Genomic DNA, 21,834 nt, shown 5'->3' with positions numbered 1-21,834 from the left:
AGACTGTTGAAGACCATTTCAGGTGACTACCTCTTGAAGCTCATCAAGAGAATGCCAAGAGTGTGCAAAGCAGTAATCAAAGCAAAACCTACAATATGACACATTTTCAGTTGTTTCACACGTTTTTGTTATGTATATAATTGCACATGTGTTAATTCATCGTTTTGATGCCTTCAGTGTGAATCTACATGTGTTCTCTCTTCATTTGTTCCAAGTGTTCAGTTCCATTTATCCCAGGTGTGTCTGATTAGTTCCCTGTGTATTTAAAGTGTGTTCTGCCCCTCAATTCTCAACCGGTATTGTTGGTCTCACCCCAGTGCAACGTGTGCTTTCCTGATGGTCTGTTCAATGAAGCTATGATTATTGGTTTCTCCTATGTTTCTGTGTCTCTTCGCTCCAGCACAGTAAGCATGTGTGACAGTGGTTTGGAATTGGTAAAATGTGCTTGGTAAAACAAAATATGATCAGAATATAAATTTTCTTCTCGTATAAACAACTTACCTAATTATGCATGCACTGTACACACACACACACACACACACACAGACATACATAAATAAATATGAACAAATATAATCTGCTATACTATAACCTTTGGAACATGGGGGGAAAAAACACAAAAAATTGTTAAATTAGTGTTTATTGAAAATATTTGTGCTGTACGTACAGTAAGGGTGTTATTGTCAATTTCACCTGTAGTAAGTCAGTTTCGGACTCATAATCCAAAGGTTGTGAGTTTTAGTTTCGTTTTCTACAAAGTCCCTTCTGACAAGCACAGTCTGCTCTGATTGGCCAGCTGACCCAGTGCACTGTGATTGGCCAAACACTGCAAGCTCTCGTCGGAAATGTAACGACCCTTTCCATAATCGTGAGCTTCATCTTTCAAAATAAATGTAAACACAGTTAATAATGTCCTTAGTTTTACCTCCTCTTCTAGGTTTGTGAAACTGTCATCCCTAAAATGCGTTGCTGTTCTGTTGTAATGAATCTTAAAGATTCCTAAAAGCATCTGCTTTCTGAAGTGCTTTTGCTTTCTCCTAGATTTCACACACATCTCCCTCACATGACCGCTTCAACACTAACTGTGTTACTGAAACCACACCTTCTTTCTTTGCTTCAACATTTGGGCAGCATTACCCATATATTTCCACATAGTGATGTAGACGTGTCTGGGCGTGTTAGAACGAGGTGTTTTAGGGGGTGTGGCAGAGTCTTAACGTTGATAAAGAATATCTCTTTGGATTTGAAACTTTAGTCTTTGCCACTTTGCAGATCTTCTTCATCTACCAAGAGCTTGTAAGACTCTAAAGAGAAAGGAAAATTTAAGTCGCATCATATGGCCCCTTTAAAATCATCATAACTTCCCATGATAGTGTGTAAATATCTCATTGTCAGTCTCTACTTTTTTGCAACAGACAGAAGCCTCCACTTTAATTCAGTGCCTTACGTTCTGCAACTAAAAGAAATATGCTGCTGTTTTCTAGTCATTTTATGATTGTTTGGACAGCCTCAAGCTATAGCTTAAACCTCTCAAAATACAGCTGGCTTCAGATTAGTTTTAATCTACGCAAGAAAAAATTAATAAATAAATAATAATAATAATACATTTTGTAATCTTTATCTAATTCTGAGTGGGTTGGGAAGTCAGTCATTTGGGTGGGCTCAGGAGCACAGGAGCATATTAAAATGTCCCTTTTATACTTTGAGCACCTGCCCCTTCAGTGGTCTCTGCACGGCCCTGCTGCAGTACAAAAAGGAGAGAGAGAGGGGCACTCCCCCCCAAAAAAAATAATGCAAAAATGTGCCTAAAGATCCTTGCGAACATAGATTGCACTTAGGAGACGATGTCAGATTCATATGAAAACGTTTCATTGGAGTCAAGTAAACCCTATGCAGCAATTTCCAATGAATTATTTGGTGGTCAGGGTTTTTAGAAGACAGTTTAAACATGCACATCCTCATTAAGATCTTCTCGCCTTGTTTCTTTGGACTAAGATGGACTGAGGATCCGTTTGCAGTAAGAGAGAAATGGAGCTAAACTGTGATTTGACATCACATTTGGCCTATTAAGTGTGTTTGATCACTGATTTATTATTTCAGTATTCAAAACTATTTAACTATTTATCAAACACATCCTGTACTTAGTAAGAAGAGTACATGGTTTTGAAAACTGACATATTAAATCAGTGGTGGTCTGGGAACATCACTGGTATGTGTGTGTTTCCATTGAAATGGTGATTTCTGAAGAAACTGTCTGTACCTGAACTCTACAGTAGATGACTGCCAGTTAGTATTGCCAGAGCATAAACACAAAACAAGAAGTGAAAAGACATTGTAACAGTAAGAAAAAAACTGTCCAAAAAGTGCAAAGTAACTAATGAATAAAAATAAGATACTAACAAACAAAAATGTATATATTTAAACAATACAGGAATAAAAATGTATCCAGAGATTATGAAAAAAAAATATTTTAATATATGTACAATGGATAGTCTTTGACATATTATATTGATATTTGATTAAGACATGGTTAGGGGTTGTCACTGAAATACAGTAATCTGTCATGCTTTCGAGTACTATTTCTGAAGTCAACATTGAGTAAGTGTTTGTGAAAGAGTGTGAAGTGTTTGCACTGATGGGCTGCTGTTGGGTGAGGAGGAGGAGCAGGATTGTTCTTCATTACAGTTCCCTGTCGAACATCTGGAGGAATACACAGTGACTAAACCTTTCCCTAGCTCCTGATTCACAGATCATCTAGATACAATGTCGGGAATGTGGGGTGCGTGAGTGTTTCACGAGTGAGAAGATCAACTGCTTTCCTTTTTTCTTGGGAAGTTGTTCACGTTTTTGTTTTGTTTGCTTTTATTCTCTTTTTTTCTTTGCCAGTTTATTTATTTTTAGTTTTTCCAAATTTATCTATTTTTTTTGTTGGGCCTTTTGGCAGGGTGTGAGAATAGAGGCTCACCCGTGAGGGTGGGATTCATTTCTTTCACTCCGTCATGGAGCAGTAAGGTGTGTGCCTGTTGAAGATGTACTTGTTGTGGTTGGTGAACAAATTGGATTTGAAAACATAGTTTCTGCATCGTGCATGAATAAGACCGTTGTGATCTTCTTGAAGGAGCAGAGTTTTGTTGGTCGGTTGATTGATAGCAGAATGTAGATAAGTGGTGTTTTCTGGGTTATTTCAGTGCTGGTTTCACTTTCAACAAAACTTAGTTTCTAATGTGCCACCGTTCATACATAACTGAGCGAGAACTACTCAGGTTTGGGAAAACCTGAATAAAAATTATGTTTTGGGGATCATCATCTTTAGATATCTCTTTTCGCATACAGCATCAAGGAAAGTCCTATATGAATTATGTAAATACTGGCAGTCTAAAATGTTATGAGTGTGGAGATATTGGACATAAGAAAAATATTTGTCCACACAAGAAGAAAGTTGAAATAAAATGCAAACGAAACTGAAGTTGTTTTACGAATAGAAGGAGTGCAGAGAATGGAAGCAGGGAATGATCAGGCTGAAACGGAAAAATGAGGATTCAAATTGTGAAGCTGTGCAGGAAAGTGAAAGCAGGCCTATAGTAAGTGAATTAGTTGAGGAAAACAGTGGAAGAAAGGTCTGACGCAAATTATACTTTTGAAATTTAAAATATAGTGTAAAAAGCTTGAGGATCACTCACTTTTGGCAGAAAGTTTGAAGTAAGAGAATTTTTTCCAGAGGTTAATAAATTCTTAATTTCAGTAATTAAATTACTGTGGTTGTATCTCTGTGACGACTGGGTGAAGGAGGAGCTGGAAACAAGTGCGAGTTAAACAGTTTAATGAATATAAAACAAACAAACAAGAGTACAACACGATGCTGGGAAGACCGCAATCCAAGATGGCGATGACACGGTGAGTAATCCTGATGGTGACGGTGAGAAGGCAGCAGGAGAGGATGCCACAGGAACTGCAGGGAATCGAGCCGAAGGTAGGTCGTGATGCTGGTGAAAGTGCGAAGAGTGGATGAGGATCCGGGGGAAGACACGGACATCCAACGCAAACAACACAGAAGCAAGAGACAGAGATCAGACATGAAACAACGTTCTCAAAAACACAAGACGTGAGACAAGCCAATATATAGGGAGTGTGTAATGAGTGACAGCTGTTGATGACAATTAACGGAGACGCCCACAAACTAATCAGTGCAAATGCGAAACACACAGACTTCACCACAAAGTGCAAAACCCAGAGATCACCAACCGTGACAATCTCTCTATTAGTTATATTTGATCTTAGTGCTGTGTTCGACACTACTGACCACAACATTCTTTTGAATAGACTAGAAAACTTTGTTGGCATTAATGGAAGTGCATTAGCATTGTTTAAATCGTACTTATATGACCGCTATTAATTTGTTCACAGTGCAGGAGAGGGCAGCTCTAATGTGCATGTAGAGACAAACTCAGAGCCACAAAACCGAGAGGAAAATACAAACAACTTTGGAGATCAGGGTCCCAGAGTCTGGAGGAAGAGAGGAGAGACACACAATCCTTGTTGCTTGAGGTCCAGTGTAAAGTTTCCACAGTCAGTGATTGTTTGGGGTGCCATGTCATCTGCTGGTGTTGGTCCACTGTGTTTTCTGAGGTCAAAGGTCAACACAGCCGTATACCAGGAAGTTTTAGAGCACTTCATGCTTCATGTGGGATTTGAATTAACCCCTCTGTTTGTACTAATAGGAGAAGAGATGCCATGTTGAAATATTTACTATCTGCCTCAGTAAAAGCCCTGTGTAATCTGTCGACTTTGAGTCTGCTGTATCCTTGCAACTTATCTGTACGGTGAGAAGTGTTCGCTCCTTCCAATGCATGTGAACTATAGACTTGTTTGAAGCATCTATTCTGTCTATCTCAGTAGAAACCCCGCGCCGCCTGTCGACTTCGAGTTTGTTGCATCCTTGTAGCCCACCTGTGCTGAAAGCAGTGGCTGTTCCCTCTGTCACGAATCTGAGGCTGGCATGCTCTGTCTGGAATATCCACTCTGTTTGTGTCAGAAGAAGCCCCGTTCAGCCCGTTGACTTCGAGTCTGCTTTATCCCTGCTATTCATTTGTATTGTGAGAAGTGTTTGTTCCTTCCAACGCATGTGAACTGTATACTTTGTCTGGAGCATTCATTCTGTCTGTCTCAGTAGAAACCCTGCACAGCCTGCTGACGTCGAGTTTGCTGCATCCTGGTGGCCCACCTGTGCTGAGAGAGGTGACTGTCCTTTGTCATGAACGTGAGGCTGGCACGCTTTGTCTGGAATATCCACTCTGTCGATGTCAGGAGAAGCCACCTTACCGTAAGACCATGCACCTGCCGTATACGTACTCGACTGATATCATTCACCTCAAATTCCGTACCTGTGGAAGAAGGAAGGAAGGAAGGTTGGAATTACATACTTACCGGAGGAGACTTACCGGACCCCTCACTTGCCAAACACATCCCCACCTCAAGGCTGTGTATCTGCCATGTACGGACCTGACCGATATCCATCCGTCCCAAATTCTGCATCTGTGGAAGAAGGAAGGAAGGTTGGAATTATTTAATTATCAGAGGAGACTTACCAGACTGCTGGCTTGCCAATCGTATCCCCACCTGTGAAATACCTACTTGACCACCCATCTGTCTATCTATTGCGGGGCCCGCACAGAGGAAGAGGGCAGGAGAGTCCCCGGTCGCTGCACTGTTCACCTTCGATCCCTGAGGGCAACAAAGAAGAAGATTTTAGATTAGGATTTCCAATTTGCTTTTACTTCAAAATAAAACTTGTTAAATTTATTCTCTGTCTCCGACTCTTCCCTCTGACACGCTCCTCGAGGTGGTCCTGCTTTAGGGGTGGGCGCAGTCTAGCTTGGGCCACCTGACCTGTGACAGATTTCTTGGCGTAGTCGGCAGGGTCTACCTCAATTTGAGCGACCAGAGGTTGAGATGGCAGAAGAGGAAGTGCCTGGAGCACGGCAACCCGTCATGCCAATTTTTATGGGGGCTCTGTGGGCTCCGAAGTATGGAGGCCCGGGATCTGAAATGAGCTTGTCGATGTGGAAGATCCAGGTGGAGTACCTGGCAGGGCTCCAAGGTCTGAGTGCCCCACAGCAGGTTCAGTTTGTTTTAAACTCCTTGGAAGGGGAAGCAAGGAGAGAAGTTCAGGCAGCACCGGCAGCAACTCGAGCGACTGTCCAGTCCATTTTTGACTTCCTCACGGGACAATATGGAGACACCACCCCAGTAGCTGTTCTGAGGTGGCAGTTTTTCAATTCTCGGCAAGGCCCTCGTCAATCTGTTTGGGCATTTACCCTACAACTACGGGAGCGAGATCAGGATCATGGCCTGGGGGCGAAGAGGTTCTACTATGAGATCAGTTTTTATTGGGGTTGCAGGAGGGCCCTGTGCGTCAGAGTCTGCGGTTGCAATTTCGACTAACCCCGAACATGACCTTTGAAGAGCTACGACAAGAATAACTGGTCCTTGAGCATGATCACATGGAGAATGTAGATCCTCCCAGCTGCCTAGCCACGAATGTTGTTAGCACCCCTTCGACTACTACGACATCTGACTGGAAGCAGGCCCTCCGGGAAGAGTTGAAGAGAGATGTGCGGGAACAAGTGTCTGACCTATCTAAATCTTTTATGGAGGAGCTTCATCGATAGCGCCTCCAGTTGTCCTCTTTACTGCGGGGGCGGGCTTACTCTGATGGGAACCGTCCTCCCGACCGCCGTCCATCCTGACCTTCGGGCTCGCGATTTCAGTGGGATGAGCATGGGCATCCCATCTGCAACAGCTGTGGAGAGCCGGGACATTACTTTCGTCAGTGTCCTGCTCGACGTGCATCGCAAGGGGGTTTTTAGAGTTTCCGGCCACTGTGGGTCAAGTGGTCGGGACCCCCTTATCAGACCCCTCTCTGCCTACAACTTTTAGGAGCCCGTTGCCCGGTGGTGGTGGTTCAGGTCAATGACCAGGAAGTGCAGTGCCACTTGTATACAGGCTCCCAAGTGACCCTATTCACCGAAAGCTTGGCCCATGAGTTGTTTGGCACTGAAGGTCGACCGCCTGCGGAAGCCCCCTGGTTGACGCTACGTGGGGCGAATGGTCTCAACATCCTGTATGTGGGATACCTTGTGACTGATCTAAAGATTCAGGTAGTCATAGTGCCACAGAAAGGAGTGGTGGTCGTGGTGGTGGCCTGGGGTCTCATCGTGCCCTGATTGGCATGAACGTCATTTCGGATTGTTGGGAGGAGCTGTTCCGAAGTAGACCGGCTCGAACAGCTGCAACATCGGCCGGGCAGGAGTGGGACCGCATCAGGGCCGACCTCTGTGAGGCCCTAGCAGGTTCGTGAACAGATTGAAGTCAATTTCAATCGAGTAGGCCCGACAGTGGTAGAGGTGGCCCTAACACGAGCTGGTCCGGGGGCGGGAGAGATAGGAGGAGGATTGCCTACCCACCTGATGGGGGAGTCTTTACGGGGTGAAGGACTAGGGGAAGAGCAATTGGGACAACTCCAAGAGTTCTTGATGGAATGGCAGCACTTGTTTTCCACTCACGATGAGGATTACGGCCGCACAGATGTGGTGCGACATCAAATCCCAACTGGGGACGCTGCACCCAGCCGAGAGCGCTATAGACCCGTGCCCCCGACCTTGTATTCAGAGGTCCGCACCCTTTTGCGAGGGATGCTCGACAAGGGGATTATTCGAGAGAGCAGTAGCCCTTGGGCTGCAGACCATCGGATCCAGAACATCCTCGTGGTGACCGATCTTTTTACTAAGTATGCTTGGGCCATCCCAACCCTGGACCAAACTGCCATTACGACTGCCAACGCCCTTTGGAGGTATGTGATCCAACCATTTGGATGCCCTGAAATTTTCCACTCAGACCAAGGAACCAACTTTGAGTCCAGGGTGATCCATGAGCTGTGCCAACTGTACGGATGCAAGAAGACCCATACAACTCCCTATCACCCCCAAGGGAACGGGGGTGTGAGAGGTTTAACCCCTTACTAGTAACCCCCCTTTTTTTGGCATGGAGATCGAAATTACATACCAAAAATAAAAAGGTTTCTGCTCATGATTCTTTCTGATTAGCTACATAATCAACCTTTGTTCACAAAGCTGACACTTTAAAGTTTACTGTTTAGGAATCATAATCAGACTGTTATGATAATAGAGATATATAAGCTCAAACATAAAAACAAAAATAAAAATATTAAAAACATATGTTTTAAATGTATTTTAAAAATTGTTGATGTAGGATATGATTTTAGAAACACAGTGTAGCTAAGGCCACAAGTCTTCCAAAACTCCATAAAAAATTTCATAATCGAATCTGTAAAACTGTGAATTTTATGAAATATTTTCTAAGGCCATGTCATGTGTGTTTTTAGAGAAGGCTAATCAGATTGATTTATGGCCCTTGTCATCCCTGTAAGATTTCACATGTAAACTCTCCTGTGTGTTTTGTATGTGTGTTGGCTTTGCAAAACTCCCCGATTCATTGTTGTATTGTTCTCACAAAACGAGTCTTTCACACCTCCGCCAGGTATGACACATTATCCGCATTATTCTTTTATCATTATTCTTTTGTTTTTATTCCACCTTTATTAGCCTTTATTGTTGTTTTTCAGGCTTTACAAAGCAACAAAGCAGCGATCTCACTTCAGTCTCTCTTTGCATTTAGCCCTTATTTATCAAAAGTCTTACTATAAAAATACAACAAAACATTTTCTTACGACCTTACGTGAATTATTGAGACAAAAATGCATTATGAAGAAGAAAAGCACCTGCTATTAGTAGCATTGGTGCTAACGTTAGCATCAAGCTACATCTGACAATTTATGAAATTATTAGTACACTTTTACTCAAAACTCACTTTAAACCCCGATCGAGTGTTTATAATAACTTCCTTTAGCGATCAGATCTCAAGAAATTCTCATACCAAGCTTTACTATCATAATCGCGGGTTTATTATTCGCATATTTCGTGTGTACAGAGGTGTTTCAGTGTTGTTTTGGCCAGATAACTACCAGGAAGTGTGCAGGAAGCATGTGACACGATGTGGCGGTGTCCGGTTATGACACTCTAATATTGACATTGGGAAGGCCCAATCGGAGTCTGAGTGACACACAGCACGAGCTGACAGCACAGCAAACACACACACAGATCGCTGGGAGAGGCTGTTTATCATCAGATCGCGTAAATCCGTGGAAAATGAATAGAAATGACGATTCTGTCTGAAGAAATATGAAGTAAACATCAGTAAATATATCCATATATCTCCGCAGATATGCATCTTTGGTCTATAAATCCTTATTGACACTGTTCAGTGAGTCTATGTGAACACAAATAAACCGCTGCTGACGTGAATGAATATGAGTGAGTGATGAATTTCTATTCAAAATGTGGCATAATACGGATTTATTATTTTGCACTCCTGACATAAATCACTAAATATCTGTCACTGCAACAATGTTTTATCAAAATATTGGTCAAATATCGAAGCTAGAGTCTTTAAACTTTCAATTGATGCACAGTTTGTCCAGATGAAGTAAGACAGTGATGTTTAATGTGCTGTGGAAGTGAAACAATAATAAACTGGGGCCGTCGGCGATGTTTGCACATAAAGGGGTTAATCAGACCTTGCTGAGTTTATTAAGAACCTTAGAGGAGGAACAGCAAGGCCATTGGGTCGACAGGCTCCTGGCGATGGTACAGGCATATAACAACAGTGTGCACAGTACCACTGGTTACGCCCCCACCTACCTGATGTTCGGCAGACATGTGAGACTTCAGATGGATATGCTTCTGGGGACCACTGCAGGAGAAGAGGGAAGTAGTTTGACAGATTGGGTGACGGGACATCATCAACGCCTCCAGTCAGCGTACGAATGAGTCTCGGGCAAGATTAACCGAGCAGCGTTGAAGAACAAGAGGTTGTATGACCGGACGGCTCAAGAGGCACCGTTACTGCCAGGGGAGAGGGTACTGGTGCGGGACAATCGCCGACAAGGGAAGGGAAAATTGAGTGACCGGTGGGAGGCTCAGCCATTTGTCGTTCAGCGACAGCCACACCCAGACCAACCCGTATATGCATTGCGGGCAGAAACGAACGGGTGTTACATCGAAATTTGATTGAAATGTCCGGGATTCCCCCGCTGGTAGGATGGGCGGTGATTCCAGGAAGCCTAGGGCTACGACCTGAAGTACCCATTTCCCCACCTCGACGGTCCCAGCGAGAGAATCAAGGTCAGCCTCCAGTCAGGTTTGGAGACTGGGTGTCTGGAGACCGTTCTCGGGACTAGAACGGTTTGACAAATGGCATGTGGAACTTATTCCCGCTGAAGCAGTGTTCCCGGTGGGACGCTTTGAGTGTAACCCCGTCCCCAGGCCTGTGTGTGCGTCTGTTGCTATGACAACCCCAAGTGACAGATTGGCAACAGGTGTGGGGGATTTACTCAGAGAGTTTGTGTGAGGCCTCATCAACAGTGGAGAGGATAAAAAGCAAGAGAGAGAGGTGGTTGGTGTGGTTTTTCTCCCTTGTGAAAAGTCGTTTTATTGGGTGGTAATAGTTACTGGAGGACGGGTGAATGAAGAGGAAAGTGTTGCTTTGATGAGGGATTCGAGGACAACAGAAGGAGAGTGAAATACCCTGTTTGCATTGGAGAGGAGCTAAGTAACTGAGAACTCGTAATTGTACACGTTTGACACTGAATTGGATGTGGTTTGGAGTGGTTTGATCACGATCATAATTATCACTGAGTGGATTGTACTGATTTATTACTGATCTCTTACCTCTCCCTCCTTTATAAATGGTGATGTGAACTCTGCCTGTGACTGTGAAGAAAAACATCTCAGAACATCCTCAGTGGCATCGAGGATCGCGCAACCCCCCCCCCCCCCCCCCAAAGTCTTGGTTCCAAACCAACAAAATTAATGTTATGGAGTGGCCAGCCCAATCTCCAGACCTTAATCCAATTGAGAACTTGTGGGGTGATATCAAAAATGCTGTTTCTGAAGCAAAACCAAGAAATGTGAATGAATTGTGGAATGTTGTTAAAGAATCATGGAGTGGAATAACAGCTGAGAGGTGCCACAAGTTGGTTGACTCCATGCCACACAGATGTCAAGCAGTTTTAAAAAACTGTGGTCATACAACTAAATATTAGTTTAGTGATTCACAGGATTGCTAAATCCCAGAAAAAAAAAAATGTTTGTACAAAATAGTTTTGAGTTTGTACAGTCAAAGGTAGACACTGCTATTTTTTTGAACACACCCCTTTCAACTAATTGCCCAATTGCACAGCCTTAAGAGCGTGCATATCATGAATGCTGGGTCTCATTTGTTTTCTGAGAATCTACTGAACCTACTGGTAACTTGTTTGCCACGTAGCAATAAAAAATATACTAAAAACCTTGATTATTCTGGTTAGTCACATTGTACTGCTATTATTTTGAACAATACTGTATATGTCTGTGTGTGTGTGTTGTAAATATTTTTTATGTATGTGATTTCTGTTAATGTGACTGAATCTTTGTTCATTGTTTTGTCTCTGTAGGGAATAATTTACAGTGAAGTAAAATCAGGTAAGAAAAGCTAGATGTGAAGTAGTGTTTGACAGATGTTTCACCCTGACCGGCAGAACTGTGCACTTCACTGCCTTCATTTGTCTGATTGTCTTGTCTTAAGCGGCCGTTCTTGTATCCAGGATGACGAGCATGTCTATGTGAGCAGTCTAGATGCCTGCTGTACATTGTGCAGTGCCAAGAGCAGCAGACCTGGATCTTGTGCCTGAAAGTCCTGGTGAACGTCACAGTCAGAGGTGCGTCATCACAGTTGGTTTGGTTTCTCTGACCAGCAGGATTATTTCTTAAGGTGTGTTTTTTCTGTGTTAGATGCAGATCAATCTGTGACGGGTGATGGCAGTGGTGATGAAGAGGAAGGGAGCCCCATGAGGAAATGTATGGAGGTGCTCCTCAAGAAGACCTTGACAACATGACGTCTGCCACTACTGTTCATGTGTGTTACACGTACTCTTCACAGAGCCACTCCAGCATGCTCCGGTTCACAGCCCGTTCTTCACACTGCAGGTCAACAGATGGTCTCTTAGTCATCACATAGCAATGGCCTACGAAGCAGAACACCTTAGCAACTTCTTAGCAACACTCTAGCAACCACATTTCAACTTTTAATTTTCTCTCTCATATCTCACTTGAATCTGCTCAAGTATTCAGATAAGATAATGTTTGCATACTGTACTTAACTGCAAGTTCTTGCATGACTAGACCTAAAGCTTCAGCTTGGCCAATGCTTTGTCAAGCTTACATTATATTTAAACCTTTTTTAGTTTGGTTTTGATGTGTGAAGTGCTGATTGTGTCAGGTGTATGTGTCATAGGTGTGGATGTTTTTACTGGTGGAGATAACGGAGACAGAGCTTGGTAGTTCAGTTGTAGTCCATTCTTCATGCACAAACTCATGCACTCATGCACAAACTAAACTTGTCAATCTTCCTCCAAAAGAGGAAGGTAAATATGCTTTAAATCATGAACACCTCTCTCTCTAAGTATTTGTTACACATAAATGACTGCTGAACATTCATTGATGGATGGCACCAATGCATTTTTCTCTTTCAGTGTGTTCCAAGGGTTTAGATGCCATCTTCTGTAAGGGTAAGTTAACAGGTGTCCAGTTGAACTGTTTAGTTTATGTGACTGGAAAAACGGCAATAATAAAGTTTCAGATCATGGGTTCGATTTTCAAGGCATCATGTATCATAATGAGGCTTTGTGTAAAAATCAACAACTGTAGCTACCCTGAAACCAAACACTAATGGCAAACACAAATCCATCATGAAAAAATTTACCCAAAAGGGAAAAATGATTTATATAGGGCAGGTCAGGGGAGAGTCAGGTTACAGGTTATTGGCTTAGTATCATAAAAGTACATTCTTCAGCATCACACCCTGGCAGCATATCATGAATATATCCCAAGAAGACATTACTTTTTTTTTGTTTGAAAAGTATATATGCGAGTTGACAATTGGCTAAATGTGCTAGAAGCACCAAAAGATAATTTGGGTGGCTCAAGAAATTTCTTCAAATCAGTAGATGCATAATTTACATATTCCCCCGTTTTCACAGACATAGTTTAGACATAATCCCAGACTAAAATGCTAATATGAGCTGTTACAACTGAAAGAAAATTGCTCTGACTGATCTTAAAATATGTTATTGCCTTTGTTTTGTCTCAAGATGCACACCTGTAATGTATTTTTTTTTTTTTTTTTTTTTTTTTTTTAAATGTACGTTTATAAAAACTACTAAAATGTCCCAATTGACCTATCTGGCTTATCCTAAGCCTTCTTTATGAAACCAGGCCATTATGTATTTTCATAGCATACAGTGCCCTCAACAGTTGATACCTTTAGCAAATATGAGATAAATAAACCAAAATAAATATAAATATGAGAGGTGAGGTGCCCAAGTCACAACATCTAACTACTGGGGTGCCTCAGGGCTCAGTTCTTGGACCACTTCTCTTCTCTGTCTACATGGCATCATTAGGTTCTGTCATTCAGAAACATGGCTTTTCATACCACTGCTATGCTGATGACAATCAACTCTACCTCTCATTCCATCCTGATGATCCGACGGTAGCTATTCGCATCTCAGCTTGTCTAACAGACATTTCTTCCTGGATGATGGACCATCACCTTCAACTCAACCTTGCCAAGACAGAACTGCTTGTGATTCCAGCAAACCCATCGTTCCATTAAAATTTCACCATCAAGTTAGGCACATCAACCATAAATCTTTCAAAAACAGCTAGAGGCCTTGGAGTTATGATTGATGATCAGCTGACTTTCTCAGACCACATTGCTAAAATGGTCCGTTCCTGCAGATTTGCTTTATTCAACATCAAGAAGATCAAACCCTTTCTTTCAGATCATGCTGCACAACTCCTTGTTCAAGCTCTTGTTCTGTCCAGGCTGGACTATTGCAATGCTCTCTTGGCAGGTCTTCCAGCCAATTCTATCAAACCTTTACAATTAATTCAGAATGCGGCAGCAAGATAAATTTTTAATGAGCCGAAAAGAATACAAGTCACACCTCTGTTTATCAATTTGCACTGGCTTCCAATAGCTGCTCGCATAAAATTCAAGGCATTGATGTTTGCCTACAATACTACCACTGGCTCTGCACACATTTACCTAAATTTGTTACTTCAGACTTATGTGCCTCTAGAAGCTCGCGTTCTGCAAGTGAACGTCGTTTGATTGTTCATCCCAAAGAAGCACAAAGTCACTTTTACGGACTTTTAAATTAAATGTTCCCTTCTGGTGGAATGAACTCTTCAACTCAATCCGAGCAGCTGAGTCCTTAGCCAATCTTCAAGAATCGGCTTAAAACACATCTCTTCCATCTTTATTTGACCCTCTAACTTTAACACTCACTATTCTAATTCTATTCTTTAAAAAATCTAACTACCTTCTAATCTTTTTGTATTCTATTTTCTTTTAATTTATTATGCAATTGTGTGTGTGTGTGTGTATGTGTGTATATATATATAGTGTGTGTAAAGACCTCTAACACTATCTTGCTCTATTCTTTTTTTATTCTGTCTGTTTTCTTTTTATTTATTATATTATTTTAAATCCCATGCTACGTGTACTGTGTTAACCTAACTGAGACTTGTTATAGCACTTATATATCATTGCTCTTTTTGTTGTTTTTGATTGCTTCCACTGTCTTCATCTGTAAGTTGCTTTGGATAAAAGCGTCCGCTAAATGAATAAATGTAAAGTAAATTATAAACAGCCCAGTTTTAACTTCCTGACAGGGTCATTTAGATGCTGATATAATATCTGTTGGTACTTGATGGACCATGCACCCTAACAAGATGTCAGTGACTCCACCATACTTCATCACTAAGGTGAACTTTGAAACCGGGGAGAGCTGGAACAAGGAATGCATGAAAGACAAGGAACAAAACTGAGAATGCCAGCAAGACATCCATCCATGGACTAGACCTGAACAAGAGTGGAAGAAAACATAAGGGTTTATAAGTTAACAAGACTAGCTAGTTAACAAGGGGTTAACAAGACTAGCTAGTGCTGTTTCAGTACTAAAGAATTTGCAGAAGCCAGATTGCAAAGGCTCTAAAAAGATTGTTTTCAGTTAAATGAGAAAATAACTGAGAAACAACCACTCGCTCCAAAATTTTAACAAGAAAAGGAAGATTAGCTATGGGACGAAAATTATTAAGGTTTTCATAATCATTTACATTTAAATTTAATCATTTAGCAGATGCTTTTATCCAAAGCGACTTACAAATGAGAACAATAGAAGCATTATTAAATGAAAGACAAGAAAAGAAGGAAACGTGCTAGTATTAGTAGGTTAAGTGCAGGTGAAAAAGATGAGTCTTTAGATGATTCTTGAAAATGAGTAAAGACTCAGCTGTACGAATTGAGATTGGGAGGTCATTCCACCAGCTGAGCACAGTCCAGGAAAAGGTCCGTGAGAGTGATTTTGAACTTCTTTGGGATGGCACCACAAGGCGTTGTTCACTTGCAGAGCGCAAGCTTCTGGAGGGCACATAGGATTTAACCAGTGAGTTTAGGTAAGTTGGTGCCGTGCCAGTGGTCGTCTTGAAGGCAAGCATCAGTACCTTGAATTTCATGCGAGCAGCTACTGGTAGCCAGTGTAACCTGATGAGGAGAGGAGTAACATGGTTGCTGTCCAGGAGGTTGTTCTGTACAAGGAACATAGAAAGCTGGTTGAACACAGCTCACTCAAGTGTCTTTGTAATGAATGGAAGAAGGGATACCAGTCTGTAGTTTTCTAGAAGTGCTGGATTTAGAGATGGTTTATTAAGCAGTGGGTTTACCCGAGCCTGCTTGAAAGCTGAGGGAAATGTTCCAGAGTGAAGAGAGGAGTTGATCATGTGAGTAAGTGAAGGTATGACTGAAGAAGAGATCTCTTGAAGAAGGTGAGTGGGAATCGAATCAAGTGGACAAGTAGTAGGATGATTGGACAGGATAAGTTTGAAAACATCCATCTCTGAGAGTGGAGAGAAGGAGGAGAGAGAATGTGCATTGATCATTGTGAAGTTGTCCTCAGTCTGCGTTGTGGAGAATTGGTCACTGATGGTTATTGTCTTATTTGTGAAGAAAACTGCAAAGTGGTCCGCTGTAAGAGTTGATGGAGGAGGTGGAGGCGGCGGATTAAAAAGAGAAGAGAAAGTTTTGAAGAGTGTCCGAGCATCACACCAGATGTTAATTTTATTGTGGTAGTAGGATGTTTTAGCCGTGAAGACATTTGCAGAGAAGGAAGAGAGGAGAGATTGATACACACTAAGGTCGGAAGAGTTTCTTGATTTCTGCCATTTCCTCTCTGCAGCCCTGAGTTTAGAGCGATGTTCACGGAGAACCTCGGACAGCCAGGGGGCAGATGGGGCGGTGCGTGCTGGTCTGACGATAGTGGGCAAAAGTTGTCCAAGCAAGAGGTTAGAGTGGAGCAAAGAGTGTCCATAGCATTGCTCGTGTCCAGAGCTGAAAACAGAGTGAAGGAAGTGAGGATAAAACCACAGAAGAAAGGCGAGATGGACGGAGTGAGCATAGGTTCAGCATCAGTATTTATCTTCTTTGGTACTGGGCTAACTGCAGCAGTTTTAAAAGCTGGTGGGACAACCCCAGTACACAAAGAGTCATTTCTAATGCTCAAAACAACTGGACACAAGGAAACAAGATACTGTATGACTGAAACAGACTAGTAGGTATGGGATCAAGTAAAGAAGTGGCCGGCTTCATTTGAGAAACCTCCTTTTGAAGAGAGTATGAATCAAGAGTGCAGAAGTTTGAAAAAAGAGTACCAGAATAAGAGACATTAACAGAAGAAGACGAAAATGAAGTAGAAGCACAAATAACCTTGCATACATTATCAATCTTGGTATCAAAAAAGACAAAAAACATATTACAAAGTTGAGTTAAAGCAGTATATTACAATTCAGAAATTTGTTAATAGAATTAAACAGTTGTCTTGGATATCTTCCAAATTCTTTTGATACTTTTTCCAGGGTTTCTAGATGGCACATACACAATTTGGTGTTATAAAATGGTCTTGGAGGAGTTCGAAAATATATAAAATATTTGGTTTATATAAAAGCTCAAAATGGTGGAATAGTTTTATGCATGCCAAAAAATCCATTGATATTCAACTTGACAAAAAGGTTTGATTATAACCTGTGTGGTTGCTGAAATATGAGCAAAAAAGTAAAAGTACATATTATAGTGCTACCTAAAGTCTGACGGGGTGTGGATGTGTAGTAGTTGAGGAGATTTACAGTAGGGTTCCGGTTCCTCATTAAAAGTCTTTATTAAAAGTCCACATACAGGGCACATGTGACAGTCTACAGTGCAGATGAGGTACTTTGTTACAATCAGTTCTTTCTTTTCTGCCAAATCCATATAAACCCATAGCATTTTTTTACTTTTTCTGACAACCATCCCAAAAAAAGTTGTGGTCTAATCATAGCTTTGGAGACTTCTGAGCCCAGAGCCCAACTAGCGTCTGCAGTCTCCATCTGCGATTCTTACAGATTGTTTGGCCACTTGACCAAGCCTCCTGACTGTGTGTGAGGCCAGTAAGTCATTTTGGCACACAAATTTTGGATAAAACATATTTTTTGTGATTATTTACATTCAAAGGACAAGAGGAGAAACCTCAAAACCAATTTTTTCACAGTAGGTTTTGCTCATGTTTACCAAGGGTATGAATATTAATGAGGACACTCTAAATGATTATGTGATTTAGTCGCAGAGGTTTTTTTCATAGATCTGCTGGACGCATCAGTAATCATTGATAACCTCCTCTCTTTGGCTTTGTCTTCCAGTCCCACCCAAGCTGCACAAGAAAACTGACCATGTGACAGGAGCAATGACACTGTATGTGTACAATGAAGATAAAGAGAGTTTCCAGGAGTTTTCTGCATGCCAGAAGCTGTCTCAAGGTGGAATGGATATGTCACGCTGCTCTATAATACATTTGCACTTAATTGGTTAATTTAAGTTTTAACTTCTTTTTCTGTCTCTCCCATAATCTAAAGAATAATGCCAGCCATGAGTTTGAGCTTTTCTCAGCTCTGTCGCCCCCTGTCTGTGCTTTGAGGTAATGTTTATTTACATTTATATTTACCTTTATTCTTTTAGGAGACACTTTTATCTAAAGAGACACACAAATGAGGAATACAGCAAGTGATTCATCATAAAGAGGCAAGAGGTGCTCGTTTTACTAAATTTCAGCCATGGTTTAGAATAGTACAAGTTAGAACAGGGCCGGAATAAGGAAAAGTAAGACTGACTAAAGACTGAAAGCTAATACAACCGATGTTTATATTTGGACATGTGAAAGCTATGTAAAAACTGTCTACCAAGAAAGTAAAACCCAACACATGGTGAAATTTGATCTTTTTTAGGTTTAGGTACCATATGAAAGCGGAGTTTTCATTTTGTCCATTCCTTTGTTGAACAGAACAAAAGTTATGGCATATATTGATATACTGATGTTGGCTGATAGCTATTATTGAATGATATTTTGAGAAGAACGGCTTTAAAGTGAGAGGGGTTTCCCTTTCACTTCTACTTACAATCAGTGTCTGTCAGGAGCACTATACTGCATCTTTACACAAACAGACTAACGTTACCCTGAAGAGGACAGTTTTGTCATGATGGACATAGTCTCTGAACTTTTGATCACCCTCGTCTGGTTGGATAGCATGAATAGTGTTGCTTGTAGTTAGAAAAGCGAGCACAGCACACCTGTGCATATAACAGACTGTCATCTGACTCCTCTTTAGTAACATCATCATCTGATCCTTCATCTCTTTGTGTGAAATAGTACATTATAACATTTTAGGGCACTGACATCACCACAGAGACAAGTTGAGCAGACTGAGACAAGCAAGATTGTCTAAGTGAGCAGATTCAGACTGCATGTAACCGTGCAGTCAGTGCAGACGCTGTGTAACATCACGAGTGCTCCGCTCTGGTGTGGTTCTCAGTGTGTCCGTGTCTCTGGCAGAGACTGAAGCTCATCACAAGGCTCTGGTGTGGATCCTCAGCGCCCCCTGCAGGCTGGAGGCTCAGCTGTGGCCATGCGGTCAGCAGATCTCAGGTCCACACCCGGATGAATGACAGCTGGATGGAGACCCCAGAACTGTATAAGCTATAGTAATCATGAGGCTTGACATTACAGTATAAGCACAGTAAACTCAAGTGTACTTCTGAAGTACTTCTCTTACACTGATTCTTCTCTCATCTTTTACAGCAGTTAAAAGGAGAGTTTGTACAGAGCGCCATCCTTCATTGTGTGTGCAGGTACCTAATATGTATTTGATCACGTTTGCAGTTCATGTCTGACATAGCTGTGTGTTTGGGGGAACAGGTTAACGTGGTGGGAATGGATGGTTTCCTGGGGCCACTATGTCCTTTTGAAGACAAGGTCTCCCATCCATTAGTTCTTCATAGGGAGCAGTTTAACCTGATGTGAGTTAATAACAGCTTGCAGTGTGGAGGGATCAGTGGAGCGTCTCTGGTGCTGTGTGTGCTGAGTCTGTCTGAGCTGGCAGCCGACGCAGGACAGGGACACTGAGTGAGAAGAGCACAGATCACACCCAAACTGTGTTCAACACTGATAATCATCAGAAATCATCATATCACAAGCATTTCTGAAGAATCATCTGGAGGAATGATGCTGAAGATACAGCGGAGCATCACAGAAATACATTACACTTTAACAGAAACTCACACAGAAAACAGCTGTCTTCATTAGAATAATATTTCACAATATTAACGCTTTTGCTGTATTTTTGATCAAATAAATGTAGCCTTGTTGAGCAGAAGAGACATTGAAAAATCTTTCCTCAGACTTCTGAAATTATTATTCCTGAGCCGATGTTGTGATCTCCATTACAGTATCATTCCTGTATGTGATGCAGTGCTGTCTAAGAGCTGAAGATCATGGGGATCCAGTATGGTTTTCCAGCCTTGACCCTTACACACAGAGATTGTTCCAGATTCTCTTTGGATGATATTATGCACTGTAGATGATGATGATAACTTCAAACTCTTTGCAATTTTCAGAAACTCCTTTCTGATATTGCTCCATTGTTTAGGAAACTGCCCAGGTCCGAATGAACTTAGTCTGACACCGATGTAAATATGTATAAATGATGTGTTAATGTATGCCTTATCTTACGCTCAGAATAGAGTCTGCAGGATGGACCAGAGCCAGTTTTACATTAGAAGCCAAAAGAGACCAGCTGGACTCCCTCTTGAAAACACAAAGACACACACAACACAACAGAACTCCAGAGAAGGTCAAAATTGTGAGAGAAGTCACTTTATTCCTCTGATCAATGCTCAATTAAACTGCGGTGCTATATGCAGTATAGAGGAGGCGCAGAGGCTGTATCTTAGAAACACAGAAGGTAATAAGCTATATCACTCATTTTCAATGTAAGCTTTTGAGTCAGGTGTCCAGTTGCATGAATGATTTGTCCATTATCAATATTTTTGAAAAATTGTTGTGAAAAAAAAAAAAAGTTGTATGCACAGTAAAAAGTGGGACAGTTAGCCCCCGTCTCCCCTATTGGTTTATTTGTATAATAAAGTTCAACAACTAGAGATCTTTATTTAAATGGCATTTCAGCTCGCATGTGTAAAAAATTAAAATAAAAAATAATAAGAATTATAATTATAATAAAAATTCATTCGTATAAGATTCTACCCCTGAAACAACATACATAACTACCAAATATTACTAGTTAGATTAAATCATATAATATAATCAGTGTTAATAATGTTCATCGTCTGGTTGACTACGTCTTGTATGTATTTTCCCCAAAATTTCTGCCATATGCACATAAACTGACAGTCATCACTGATGAAGTACAACTAGAATCTTCATTTTCTGTAAAGATAATTTGCGATGATTGCATAAAACGTGATACTAAACGAATAATAAATGAATGAATGAATGAATGAATTTATTAATTAGATATGTATTTACCGTAAATGGTTTAAATAAAGTGGGCAGGGCGATGACGAAACTGATCACAACTTTGGTTTTGGCACACGGCGGTCTGTGATTGGCGCATCAGAATCGTTCTTTGATGAGGATTGGCTGTTTCCAGGAGGAGGCGGGACTTGAGCGATCAGCTGCAGAATGAACTAGAAAAGCGATCGGCTTCGGAGATGCTATAACTGCTCCTGAAACGGAAAGGATTTGGAGGCTGTTTACCACCACGCGATCTTATAAAGTGAGTACACGGAACAGAACGATTCGGCATACGTGATATTCAAATAAAAGCGTGTAAATGTAACAGTGATTGTTTGATGTATTGTCGCGTTGCAGCCATCGCCGTAGAAACACTGTGGCAATTGAATGAATCTTGTGTACGAGCAACGAGTGACATCGTTTATTTGAAGACTAGAGCTGAAGTGTTGCATGAATATAGGAACTCCAGCAGGCATTCAGTCATTCTGGCTCTGCAGAGATCTGGCCTAGATACAGCAGCATCACATCAGCATCACATCAGCATCAGCACCAGCACCACTGCACTGAGGGATGAGCCCCCATCACATCACATCACATCACATCAGACAGGAAGAGGAAGTGATCGTTCAGCTCATGCTGGGACTAACAATGCTTTAGAGTACAGTCAGGTCCAACATTCTGAGACCACTGGTGAAAATAATTCTGTTAGATATATATATATATATAACTTCATACCATTTTACATTTTTAGAAGTTCGATTTTC

General features: G+C 41.5%; 1 protein-coding gene and 1 pseudogene across 1 annotated transcript in view; both read left to right on the top strand.

Annotated features, from left to right (window-relative positions):
* The first annotated feature begins 9,719 nt into the window (after nucleotides 1–9,719).
* On the top strand, nucleotides 9,720–19,663 carry LOC113106842 (uncharacterized; annotated as a pseudogene).
* A 1,550-nt stretch (nucleotides 19,664–21,213) lies between these two features.
* LOC113107782 (cysteine-rich with EGF-like domain protein 1) overlaps nucleotides 21,214–21,834 on the top strand; it is a 20,676-nt gene continuing 20,055 nt past the window's right edge. Inside the window, exon 1 of the mRNA XM_026270494.1 lies at nucleotides 21,214–21,332. The gene's annotated coding sequence lies outside the window, so the exon portion shown is untranslated. The remainder of the gene's footprint in view (nucleotides 21,333–21,834) is intronic.

This window comes from Carassius auratus, chromosome 8 (genome assembly GCF_003368295.1).
Source record: "Carassius auratus strain Wakin chromosome 8, ASM336829v1, whole genome shotgun sequence".
Classification (NCBI taxonomy): Eukaryota; Metazoa; Chordata; class Actinopteri; order Cypriniformes; family Cyprinidae; genus Carassius; species Carassius auratus.
Note: the sequence above shows the minus strand (reverse complement) of the source record. Positions and strands in the feature narration are given on the sequence as shown.